This window comes from Pagrus pagrus, assembly GCF_965226575.1.
Source record: "Pagrus pagrus genome assembly, chromosome: 6".
NCBI classification, from domain to species: domain Eukaryota; kingdom Metazoa; phylum Chordata; class Actinopteri; order Spariformes; family Sparidae; genus Pagrus; species Pagrus pagrus.
The window spans coordinates 18,344,648-18,357,341 of NC_140190.1; the positions used below are offsets into that span (position 1 = coordinate 18,344,648).

General features: G+C 39.6%; 1 long non-coding RNA gene across 1 annotated transcript; it reads left to right on the plus strand.

Moving 5' to 3' along the window:
- The first annotated feature begins 1,435 nt into the window (after window positions 1–1,435).
- On the plus strand, window positions 1,436–11,853 carry LOC311258283. Its single transcript, XR_014622719.1, has 3 exons — window positions 1,436–1,538; window positions 8,615–8,693; window positions 9,187–11,853. It is a non-coding gene; the product is annotated as an uncharacterized lncRNA (long non-coding RNA).
- Window positions 11,854–12,694: the final 841 nt, after the last annotated feature.

Here is a 12,694-nt window from a genome sequence, read left to right on the forward strand (position 1 = left end):
AGTTCATTTAGGTTAGCAAACAGAAGCAGACAGAAACAAAAATACTTCTAGGAAGCAGTTCTCTATTATTGTCTTAATAAATAGTTTCTCTGCATCTACAGTCCCCTCCCTTTATTTTGGCTGTACACTGAAAACATTTGGGTTTGACATCAAAAGATGAATATGAGACAATATATCAGCATTTCAGCTTTCATTTCCAGATATTTCATCATTTGTAACGGAACACCACATTTTTAGGTGAGCAAAAGTATAGGAACAGGTAGACTTAAAATACATTAAAGTGAATAATACTTAATATTTAGTTTGCATTTGCATTCTTCTTTTGTGATGCTTTTCCAGGCTTTCACTGCAGCATCTTTCAGTTGATGTTTGTTTCAGGGGGGTTTCTCCCTTCAGTCTCCCCTATAGCAGGTAAAATGCATGTTCAATAGGGTTTGAGTCTGGAGATTGACTTGGCCAGTCGAAAACCTTCCACTTTGTGGCATCAAGCAGTGAGGTTGCAGATTGAAACCTTCCTTGTGTGGAAAGCCAAGGCTTTCAGAAATGTTGTAGCTGCTAATTAAAACCCCCAGATCTAAAACAAATCATTTATCACCTGTATCATGACACTAATGAGCACTTAACACAAGATGGAGCTGATTCTGATGTAGTTAATGTCATTCATTCAGTATCTGGTCAAAATCCAAAATTATTAAATGTCATCCTCTGGGGACCATGAATGTCTGTATAAAATGTAATGGTCTTTACAAAGTAGTGACCCGACAGAAAAACTGACCAACGCTTTCACCCCGAGAGCTAAAAACACATCAATCAAATACCAATTATCATTCTTAAAAATCTCCCAGGGCCCTACCTGCATATCAATCAACCCTATGTGGGGTCATGACCCCTCTGGGTTAGGGTCAACATAGGTACAAAACAACGCTGATTAAGAAACCCTTTTGGGTTCAAAATGTCATCCACGCTCCTTTAGGGATGAAAACAACTTGGATCAGCAATCCACTGTTGAGCTGCCACACACAAATTTCAGTGTCAAACCAGCAGAGAAATGGAGGCATTACAGCCGCCGCTCAATAACACAAAAACAAATTGTTTCATTTTTTTCCCACAGGAGCAATATGCATGAAGCTAACTGACAGTGGGATCAAATTGCTTCTTTCAGCTTGTTCCTTTCACCTTACCACAACCATCCACTATGCACAAACAACAGCAAAATCACACCATAACACTCCAGTGCTATCAGACCAAGGTATGCGATTACATGCAGAAAGTGTTTTCTGTGTTTCCTGTCAAACTGGGGAATAATACAGGGAGCAGGGAGACTGATGCGTGCTCAGGTCACTAAATCAGGCTGTTTTTAAAGCCCGGCAGACTTTACATAAGCGTTATTCATCAAGCAGCTTTTGCAGATATGACTTCTACGGCCCAGTAAGGATTGGCTGGACACAACACCCACATCAAAACATCTGCTCTTCTCTGCGAGAGAAAGAGAAATGCTTTCCCATGAAGGGCAGCGTATTTGAAAGCCTCATGCCATGGTAAGTGATCATTTGATTTCAATAACAAATATGAGTCAATATCAGTTGCATCTCCACTGAGAGCATTGAAATCAAGATAGCCCTTTGTGGAGGCTTTCTGCCACACAGTTATCTGATGTATTAGAGGGATTTTTTCCCCTCTCTCTCTCTCTGAGATAAAGAAACATTGATTCGGCATGCTGAAATTAATGCAATACAGAGGAGAAAGACAGAGAGGGAGACACGAAAACAAGACTGAATCAGCTAGAAAGGGCAGCAGAGTGGAACATTTGACTAACAAGCAGTTTTCGAATGCACTTTGCTGTTGTCTCCGTTGGAACGCGTTGCCTTCGAGGTCCCATACATCCATCGATCCTGCATGGCTGATGGAGATGTCAAGAAAAGAGGGGGCAGACCTAAAGGACGAGTCAAAGAGACGGTAATAGTCAGAATGAAAGGACAGAGGGGAGTAATGGATGGACAGGACAGATGCTTGGTCCATATAAACTGTAGATTTAGGGCATATGCTAAAGCCTGTCTGTAATGAACACACACACACAAGGTTAACAGCAGCGTTCAGCGGAGGAGAACACAGCTCAGCACATCATTGTCTCCTAATGGGAGCAGGTTGCACTGCCTCCCCAGCGCCCGACGAGGACTTGCTTCACGCTCAGTGTGAGAGAGAGGGGAAACAAATAAACAACGCACTTGGTGGTGGGAGGGGAGTAAACATTCATTAATGTAAGGGTGGAACATGTTTAGTTGCTGCATGTAATTTGCGTGTTCTATTTGTTCTAATCTCAGGCCCAATTACAGAGTGAACAATATTCTCCGGGTTCTTTGTATCATAAATATGCAAATGTGCTGTGTTTTGATTCTGCTTGTTTTTACAGTGCATCTCTTAAATTGGCTTTCCCAGCGCACGCAACAACAACTCACTGCTTCTGTGACATGGATTTGATAACATAATTTTTCTTTCATGGATTCTTATCCTCCATTGACTCGACTGTAATCATGTTACAGGCAGTCTAGTGAGTCATTTGACCTTCTCTGTATTCATAATAGGGACCAAGCTGTAATCTAATGTTATGTAATCTAATGTTTGATATAATTACATCTACAGCATTGCTCGCTCTAGACAACACAAAGCCTGCAACGATCATATCTCTTAATACAGGCCAATTATAGTATTTAACACGTGGAAAATCGCAGAGGGTTTTGACAGCCATTTATGTTTTTACCTAAGGACGATATACTCTACATGGTGAACAGTTTATAGGAGCATGTACTGCTTTATTTATACTCCCTGACAAGTATTTTGAATATTCATAAAGATAAAAAAAAAAAAAGAGCAAAAAAGATTTTCCTTGCGTCCCTGCTTTCAGCCTGCATCTGCAAACTTCCTAATGGAAAATGCATGCAGGATTTCAGCAGAGGCTCCAATCCATTTTAATCCTGAAGGCAATTACGGCGTGGGGTTTTAGGGTCAGTAGTGCTGTTGATTGATGGGAAGAAAAAGTCACTTTAACAAAGTGCCGTGAACTTCAACCACCTGGTTGCAGCACGATGGGTGTTGCCTGATGCACCGAGACAAAGCTTTAATGCTTTTTTAATGCATTCAATGAAAGAATACAAAATGGAGAATTAATGATTGTGCTTCTGATGGGTCTTATGTGTCAATATCACTGATGCCTTTTGAATTATAAATTAATTCCTCAATTTCTATGGGTCATTTGCTCCTCTTGGCTAAGATGAACCCGATAATGCCACGGTTCGCCACAAGCGAAACACATTTTTAAAAGTGGATGGTGTCATTGATCAGTGAAATATTTGCAATGCCTGAAAAGCCAGGTTTTGTTTGTGGGGAGAATCGTTCGCCTCACTGTTTTCTTCTCGCTCCCATTTAAGATCCATGCTCCGTATCCTAGCAACAGGACTCACTCGCCCCCCTTCTATCGGCAGAGTCGGTGGCAGGGAGGCAGCGAGGGCGAGAGCATAGGACCCCTATTGTCTCCTGTCACTGTCACACATAATGGTCAGATTCAGCTTTGGTCCAACTCCACGGAGATTACTTTATGTAATGTCAATGGTCTGATTCAGGAATCTTAAATTTACTGACATATAAGATATCATTTACTGTATTAAGTAGTGATAGAAAGTAACTTATTTTTACTCAAGTGATCTACTTAACTTAAGTACAGTGTCTAATGCATGACTGCGGCTATTGTACCTGGATTGATACATACCCAATGTGCAACACTTCTGTCTACACTTGTCACTGTACCTCTAACACACAAATCATTTTCATCGTATTTAATTTAATATGTCTAGATAGATAGATTCTTTTTATCTCATTCACATTTTTATTTTGTCCTTTTTTATCTTTATATGCCTGGTGCTCTTACTGCTTGGTGACCTGTTTTTTCTCCTCATGAAACTAAAAACTGAAACCATTTTTAATAATGTGTAGGGTTAAGCAAGTACTCTGATCATGAACTTTTTACGAGTACCAGAATCTTTTGAATAAAACGTGTCAATATCCCTACTTGTGGTGAAGGAAACTCTTCATTGGGTAGCTGACTAAAGTTCATTCATTCAAGTCTGTAAAAAATTAAATGGTTCTCTTACTCAAGAGCCCTTGTCAAATACAGACACAGATCAGTTATTTGGTTGAACAGACACATGCAGTACAGATACAGGTAGTTGTGTACCTGCTCATCCCTTGTTATTTGTACTTAAGTATTTGCCTTTTGATAGGTACTTTGCTGATTCAGATTTGACATACACAACAAATTATTCATACATAAAATAAGATGTTGAACTCAAAAGAATAAAACATAGTCAAAATAAACTTTGCCTCAACGTGCTACCAGATTAAAATGCTGCTTACTCGTTACCCCTCCACTACCACCCCTCACACACCTTATTTAAATAATCATCTGTGTAAATACCTGTGTAAATATCCACCTGAACCGTGTTATTTATCTTGTTGTATGTATTTTAATACTATTTTTATCTATTTTTTTATACTTGTTTACTTTTATTTTTATGTGTCAAACAAAGAGCTGCCATCCATGTTTCATTGTTTTTTTCTTTGAAACAATGACAACAAAAAAATTCTGTTCTATTCTATTAATTAATTAATCAATGATTACAATTCAATAATATAGTATATTTAATGATATAACAATGTTGAAAGGAGCTATGCTGCATAGTGATAACTTTTACTTTTGACAACACTTCAGAACATTCTGCTCATAATTCTTCTGCTTTAAGCGGAAATAGTCAACTTTTATATTTCCCTGTGGTGTTACTGTTGGTGCCATTGTCACAAACACAGCCTCATGGCTACAGTCCAAAGCAAAAAAAAAACAATAATAACAATTCCAATTTGGCCTTGAAACCGTGATCTCAGTGCTATGAAAAGGCACAGTAAAACACCTGGTAGTATTAATAAATAAAAAGCAGATTTTGTTACTTACTGATCTAGTACAGAGAATGACCACATATCAACAAGGGAATAGACACAACACCTGTGCTCTCCACTGAGTAAATCCCTTTCTGTTCACTCTTGTTTTACCTCTCCCTCTTCTCCTTCTTTGCCTAGTGCAGTGAAAGTGAGGTTTATAGGGAACCAGTCTATACACCGGTCGTGTCATTTCTCTACAGCCATTGCACTGTGCAAGCAGTATTTACTTCAGATTGATAAGTTAAAGCACAAACGTTGTCTATTGCCAGTTTTTGAATGCACTTTTACTCAAATCTGCTCAAATCAATATTTTATATTTGGAACAAATGAAAATTGCTGCGTATAATGTGAAAGTGGTCACTTGTAGAGATGAACCCACAAAGAAATATCCTCCAACTCTGTAGATCTCTGAACTGTTAAGTATTGTTTTGGTTCTACAGCCCACAACTTCACTGCTTTTTTCATTGTCGCAGCTCTCAGCCCCACTGTACACTACCTGCTTAGCACCAAACAACAGACATTCAGAGTTGGTGATTAGCTGATGAGGATTTAGCAGCCAAAGAGTCAGATATTTCCTTCAAGAGTTGGTGAAGACAAAACAGAGCTAAGCCGAGAGTGAATATTGGAGATATATCCATCCAGGAGCCAAACACTTAACTCCAAATGAATGAAAATGTTCCTCCATAATTGCTGGTAGTGTAACTAGGCAACCGCTTGTTCATACATCCCATATCAACTTTATGAAGTGGATACGACAGTGTTGTCTTTATTGCTTGCTGTGATGTCCCCGCTGCCCCATTAGCTGGAAAACACAATGGGTCCACATCATAAAGCTTTAAGAAGGTCAAAGTTCAAATCTGATAACAGCATCACTAAAAATGAACACACAGGTGTTTCTGAGGAAATATCCAGGTGCTGGGCAAAATGCCATTTTGTGACCCCAAAATACTCCAGCTTGAGAGGAACAGAAGCATAAAGTCATTTTAGTTCTTTATTTTCTTATTAACACTTACTTTGTGCATATAAAATAAGCAAAACAAGTGCTTTGGTGGAAAAACAGCCAAATGGAGAGCAAAAGGCATACAACTGCATACACTTGCATAATTTTTAAGTTTAGGCCTAACCAGTACAAACTATATTAAGTCTGATTTGAAACCTCATTGGCTACATGTGTCAATCATCGATTGGCTGGCGTGTAAGTAGATAGGGGAGAGACCAGAGAGCAAGAATGCTGTCTTCACATCACTCGTTGGCTTTTGCAGGCTGCAGGGAGGGCATATTTTTGATTGAAATGAGAGGAGATTTTGACAGATAAAATCATATAAAAGCATTCTTTGTCTTGAAATTGTTTGCATGAATCGAATCACAAGAATCTAATGTACCCATTTCAACTGAGGAGTTATGTACACGGCTAATGCTAGTGAGCCGGGCAGCTGTTGGAAAACTATGAAGTTGATTCCATCACTGCACATGTGTCTCAATCATCATGTTACTAATGCTTCATTCTAGTATTTCTAGTTCCTCCAGTAGAAGCCAAAAATATATTTTACTTGGACAAAAACACCCTGTGACCAGATGCCCATTATGGTACCAAAAAACACCCAGTGGCATAAAAAACGTGCAATTTTGGTAGCTCCAGGGAAATCATGATTCTCACCCTAGCAGTAGCCTCTTTCTGCCTTGCCCGACTCATTTAACCCAACAGGAAATGGTGCATGTATGGAGATAAAACTGGGAAGATATGGGGATCTTATCATGGCTGGAGTAAAGCGTAACCATGAGAACCATGCCCTCATACTGTTCCTAAAGACCTCTACACACATAAAGCAAGGCTTTTCAGCAGATTGTTCCCGTGGTCCACCTCTTGTCCCAGTAGCCATGCATATTACGAGACCAAAAAGATCAATCGAACACCAATCTGCTGAGCCCTAGCACAAAGCCAAGGATGAATCACAGCACACTCCTGGCGTGCTTTCTATTCAAAATCTGTGAGGCCTCACAGTTCTGCCCCTTCCTTTTTAAGTCTGCAATCTACCAGCCGTCAAATTTGTTGCAGAACAGACACACACAAAAGTGCACGACAAAAAGGGAAAATAACAAGAAAAGGATTCAGAATGTTTTCCTGCTAGCATGGGATGATATGGCAGAAGTATTGGCGGACACAATGTCTCCATGATGGCCCAGTCAATGAATGGTTCTTCAGGGAGCGGCTCTCATCAGGCCATGATGCCCCCCTCCTGTTGAGTCATCAGTTGAGGTGCTGATTTGCCCTTGTTCCCTGACTCCTCCAAACTGGGCATGTAGTGACCAGGCTGCAGAAAACAGTGTGAGAGCATCTATAGTGCTCCCCCGAGGTGACAGTAATTGCGAGTCTTGCCAAGACAATCAAATGTGCTGTATAGAAAAGCATTTTGATTTCTGTTTATTTCTGCGGGTAAGATGATTACAAGAGGGCCGGGGTACTTGAAACTGGTCGACTACAGCCTCGAGACAGTTTGCTCACAAATAGGTTTTTATTGGTGTGTTAACATGAACTTGCCTCTGTCTGACCATTCACCTCACACCTATTGTGTTGGGAAGAGAAAATCAAGACCGCAGTACTCAAAGACTTCATTCTGTATCATTCACACACAAAATGTATTGGTTTTAATGGATTTTGTTCTGGAAATACTGCTGCAAAGTTCATGTGGGCACAAAGTCAATGCACTTTGACGCATTCTGCTAGATTGTCTGAACTTCCACAGAGTTTGTGTCAATGTACAGACCTTCCTGACTGTTTTCCACTCACCTGGTCAGAGTCCTGAACTCTCAGCCCTCACAATGGTCCACTGAAACCACATGCAATCTAACCTTCACCTTTATGCAGTGATAGCACTGTGTACATCAGTGTTTTGTAATGTATGTCAACAACAGGCTGCAGAGAAAACTCTCTCACAGTACCCCCAGCAATACAGATTGTTATGGTGATGATGTCTACATGGAGTTAAAGTTCACCAGAAAATGAAAATTCAGTCAGTCTTCTGAGCCTCATGCTGATGGAGAGTCAGGTGACAGGTTCAAGAAGTTTGTAGTGCACAAAACATTTCTGGAGCATCGCAGTCTTTCTCAAATGGGGACTTATTTAAAAACATTGGCTACATACAGTTTGTCCAGTGTAATCCAAGTCTCTTGAAGCCCGGAGATCCCAAATTCATTTTTAAAAGACGCTATTTAAAGCCTTTATCTTGTGCACCCACTTCAGACGGGTGCACACAAACACTTTTAGCTCGCAGCTACAGTGAAGATTTCGGCTTAATAATGGGTTTGAATAACATCTTTTCAAATAAATGTGGGACCTTGGGGCTTCCAGAGACTTGGAATATGCCACACAAACTGTGTTGAGTCATTTTTATGTATTTTTTCAATCGTTTTTTTATTTTCTAAAACTAGTCCCCATCTCCCAGAAAGCTGAAACTGTTATGTCATGAAGCTCGAGAACTGTTTTTTGGACTACAAAATTTGACCTGAGATCAATAATTGTTACAGGCCAGGTATCGTAAAAATCCTCATCCTTCACTCTTTTTTCCTGATGTTATTACTAAATGCACATCTTCATGGAGGTTCAGTTGTTTTTGTTTGTTATTTACAGGATGATACTGTGGATTAAAGGAGAGAGGTGGCTATCCGTGGCTTGGCGGTGAAAAAGAGGAGGATCTCTTCAAAGATCAGTTGAGTAAAACAGAAACTTTTAACTTTTTGATGTGGGGTTGTATGAGGTCCTGATCCCTAATCAGTGTATTTCCTGCAGTAGATGATCGTCAGCTCTCACCGCATGTAGAAGCAGTTAGTAGCAACGACAGGGAAACAGAGCACTGTACTGCTGTAAATGGTACCGGCAGCAAGACATGTTTTAGCCACCTAAAAGGAGGCCCACCTAAAATAAATATATCTATTAAGTGTATACTATATTTGGTGCTTTACATTTCCGTCAGACAGCCCTTTTACTTTGGCAATACATTCTCTCAACCACACAATGACTGTACTCCTACGCACAAGTGCAGCTATGACAGCCATGCTCTGTCTTACACTGCCGACAAGACTGCAATGTAAAGCACCAAAAAAATGTAAAAATATATATAGCATAAACTATAGATATATAAACGCCACTTTTATGTATGATGATTTAAAATTCTGCCATTCTTTCTGACCTCCTTATGCCAGGATGGTGGTGGAGATGCTACCAATGAAGTGATGAAGATTGTCGTTACCGGTGGTGCCACAAAATCTGATCGAGCCAGTGCAAGGCTCCTGGAAGACCTGGACGTGCCCAGAGCATGTGCCTTGCTAATGGGGCTACGCTCTCAACCTCAGCTACCCAAAAGACCTGAAAAACACTTGAAGTCTTTCAAAAGATACTCCTTGAGCTGGATGGTCTGAAAGCACCTGCCCTTAGTCATATGTAATGTAGTATTCTGTACTACATTAGTCCGTATATATGTGCAGCAGACTGATGGGAAAGGGAAACAACCTGTTTGACAAGTTTTACTGTGTTTAGACACATTTATTTGAAGCATTTTGAAAGTGAGAATATGTATGAACAGCAGTGAATTGGACTGCGCCATATGAGTCATATGAGGAGTTTCTGCGGTGATTACATTATAGTTACTATTTTCAGACTATTCTATGACATTTTACTTTAAGAGAGAGAGAGAGAGAGAGAGAGAGAGAGAGAGAGAGTGACATGCAACAAATGTCCCCAGCGGGAATCAAATTGAAAACATTTATAATTTAGACCACCATGAGGTTACATAGTTACATTTTCCACCAACTGTCACCATTAGAATACATCTTGAAATGGAGATGACCGAAGTCTGCTATGCTCCTTGAAGAAGGAAACCACAAACACTTAAGAGCTGAGAGAGGATGCAGACGATGGGTAGTTGATATAATAGATTGAGGGCAAGCTATCACTTTAAGCAAACTAAAGAAAAATAAATACATTCAAATCAAGTCACAGATTGTCTCTCACTTTATGGAAAATGAAAAACATCATGTGGTACATTAGTGTTGTAATTATCATGTGATGTTATATAAAGCTTTTAAGTCTGAAAGGTTGCAATTTCAGGCCTTTCTCGTTTAAATGTAGGCTATTATCCTGCTGCATTCGCTCTGTGCGTCTGTTCTGGACATTTTTCGAATTATGCCGTTATTATATTACCGTCCATGCGTGACACAAGCTGCCAATAAACTCTCCTCAGACTTATATCTATGTGTCGTTTGTAGTTGGAGCAGGCTTTGCATTCACAAGACAGTTGGTAGTCTATCTCCCTTTTCTTTGCCCCCTCCCACCCCATAACTCACAGCCCTTATTATTTTTCTAATAGAAGATAGCTGTTATCAGTTCAGTGAGAGAGGAAATAATCAGCATAAACACAGTTAGCAATTAGCAAATAAAACTTGCACTTAATTTACATGCAGTAATGTTGCAGCATATATTCTGCTGGGAAACTGGATTCACTTTTGCAACATAAATACACAGAGCCGAAGGAATATGATACAGATAATTAATGTTCTTGTTATATATGATATATAAATATGACATGAATACAAATATATCTCATAGACTAGCTGGATACTGTTACTCCAACCAATGCTATCACATTGGCTACATTTGTAATAAAAGAAGTAAATATTTTCTATTATTGTCCTGTAAAGATGAGCACATTGAGTCAATTTTTAAAATATAACTATTAATGTATGCAATGAAGTAAAATCTGGCAGCAACCCTAATCTGTCACAGTTTGTCAAAATATGTAATTTGTGGTAATGTATTAAAACAAACAAGTGGTAACTCACAGTGAAATTACATAAATTAAAATTATACGATAAAGTCAAATTAAGCCACAAACCCCCTTCGAGAGCAGGTGATCAAACAACAGTACGACACTACTTTGAATCACATCCAGCAGAAATATTGACATGCTACTGGCCAATGGCCAATCAATATTGTAATTAAAAGCTTTAGCACTAATTACAGGCTTTAAATTGCATGCAATAGGCAGGATGTGTAGCAGTACTAGTGTGAAATTGGATGTTGCCCAAAGCATTCTTCTGAAGTTTCAGCACCGTCAAAGAAGTAAACAGCAGCGGCGGTAGCTAATAAGACACAGAGGTGCTAACAACTTTATCCTTCAAAAAAATTAACTTAGGCAGAGATTTTGTTTCTTGTCGGCTCACTAATTATATTATGCCTCATTATAACATGGTCGGGCTTTTACACATCAGGTGTTGGGACCTGTACAAGTGATTGTCGCTGATTTCACAGGTTGTTCGAGTCCTATGATTGGCACATTTGTCTGTGCAGTTTTTATATGATAAATTCTTTCGCAGGTGCAAACACTGAATGGTAAAAGACATTTTGATTATGAATTCAATCACGTTTACTTTTTGATAAACAGCATCATCAGCTTCAATCATTGTACAATTATACTATTATGAGTTGTTTTTGAGTTGTACCCCTTACAAACAGGAGCGTCAATTTTTCCAGTGACTGGAAAATAATATTGGACCTTCTGTCACTAATTTATCAAGCTGTTTGCTGTATGAATGAGTACTTATTCTGTCCTTTAAGATGCTCTTCCAAGACTCAAGTGCAGCCTGATGCATCTCAAACCACAGTGGTTATTTTATTTCTACTCGGTGTAGCCCCTGTGGAATAGCCATACATCCTGTTATTTCAGATCTGGGTCTGCTTTTAGAGACCTCAAATCAAACCTATTAATTGGCCCATAATTTCGACCCAGATTTTATCTTAATAATGTCATGCAACAAAATTAGGCCCATACAGTACACAATTCCTTGAAAACATGCTTGGGTCCTGACGTTAAAGCTGCTGCAGGTAATGCTGTTTTATAATAAAAGCATTTATTATACATATTGATATGTGTGTTTGCCTTAATGGGACAATTGTCTGCCTTATTTTTGCCCTCAGTCAATTTCAATGTCTCTGTGAACAGTTCGCCTCTGGTCAGTCCAGGCGCCGTGCTGATTTTTGTGCTAACTTTATTGCTGCTGTTAAATGACCTTAGGGCAAAAATAAATGAGCCCTTTCCTGAGATCTGTGGAAAGATGCCCCGTTTTTGTTTTAGGCAGTGCCCCATCGAAGAATCGATGTACACCACTGTTCCTATTAGATCAAATTAAATCAGGTCAGTCTGGCTCCACGCAATGATGCATCTGTTTCAGCATGTAAACAGTTGATCACTGCTAACGGACATGTACACTGCACAGAGCAACCAAACACTCCTCATTCCTCTGTGTGCAGTTGTGACTCATGGGAGCGTGGTACTGTGTAATGGCAAAGACAGAAACCAGTATAGTAAAACAAGAGAAGCTCAAACAGGAAAAGTCCATTTGTTGAATAAACAATCAGCCCTGTGATGAACTGGCGACTTATCCAGGGTGTACCCCGCCATCGCCAATGTCAGCTGGGATCGGCTCCAGCCCCCCCCCGTGACCCTGAATGGGATAAGCGGTTTCAGATAATGGATGGATGAATAAACAAGCAGAATGGTTTTCTGGACAGGCACATACTTTACATTGATTTGCATTTACTATGCATTTCTGAAATGAAAACCTTTCTAAATGTGGAGTTATTCAATACATCTTCATACCTAGAAGACTGAGTAGGTCAATTGCCAGTGACTCCCACACCGACATATATCAACTG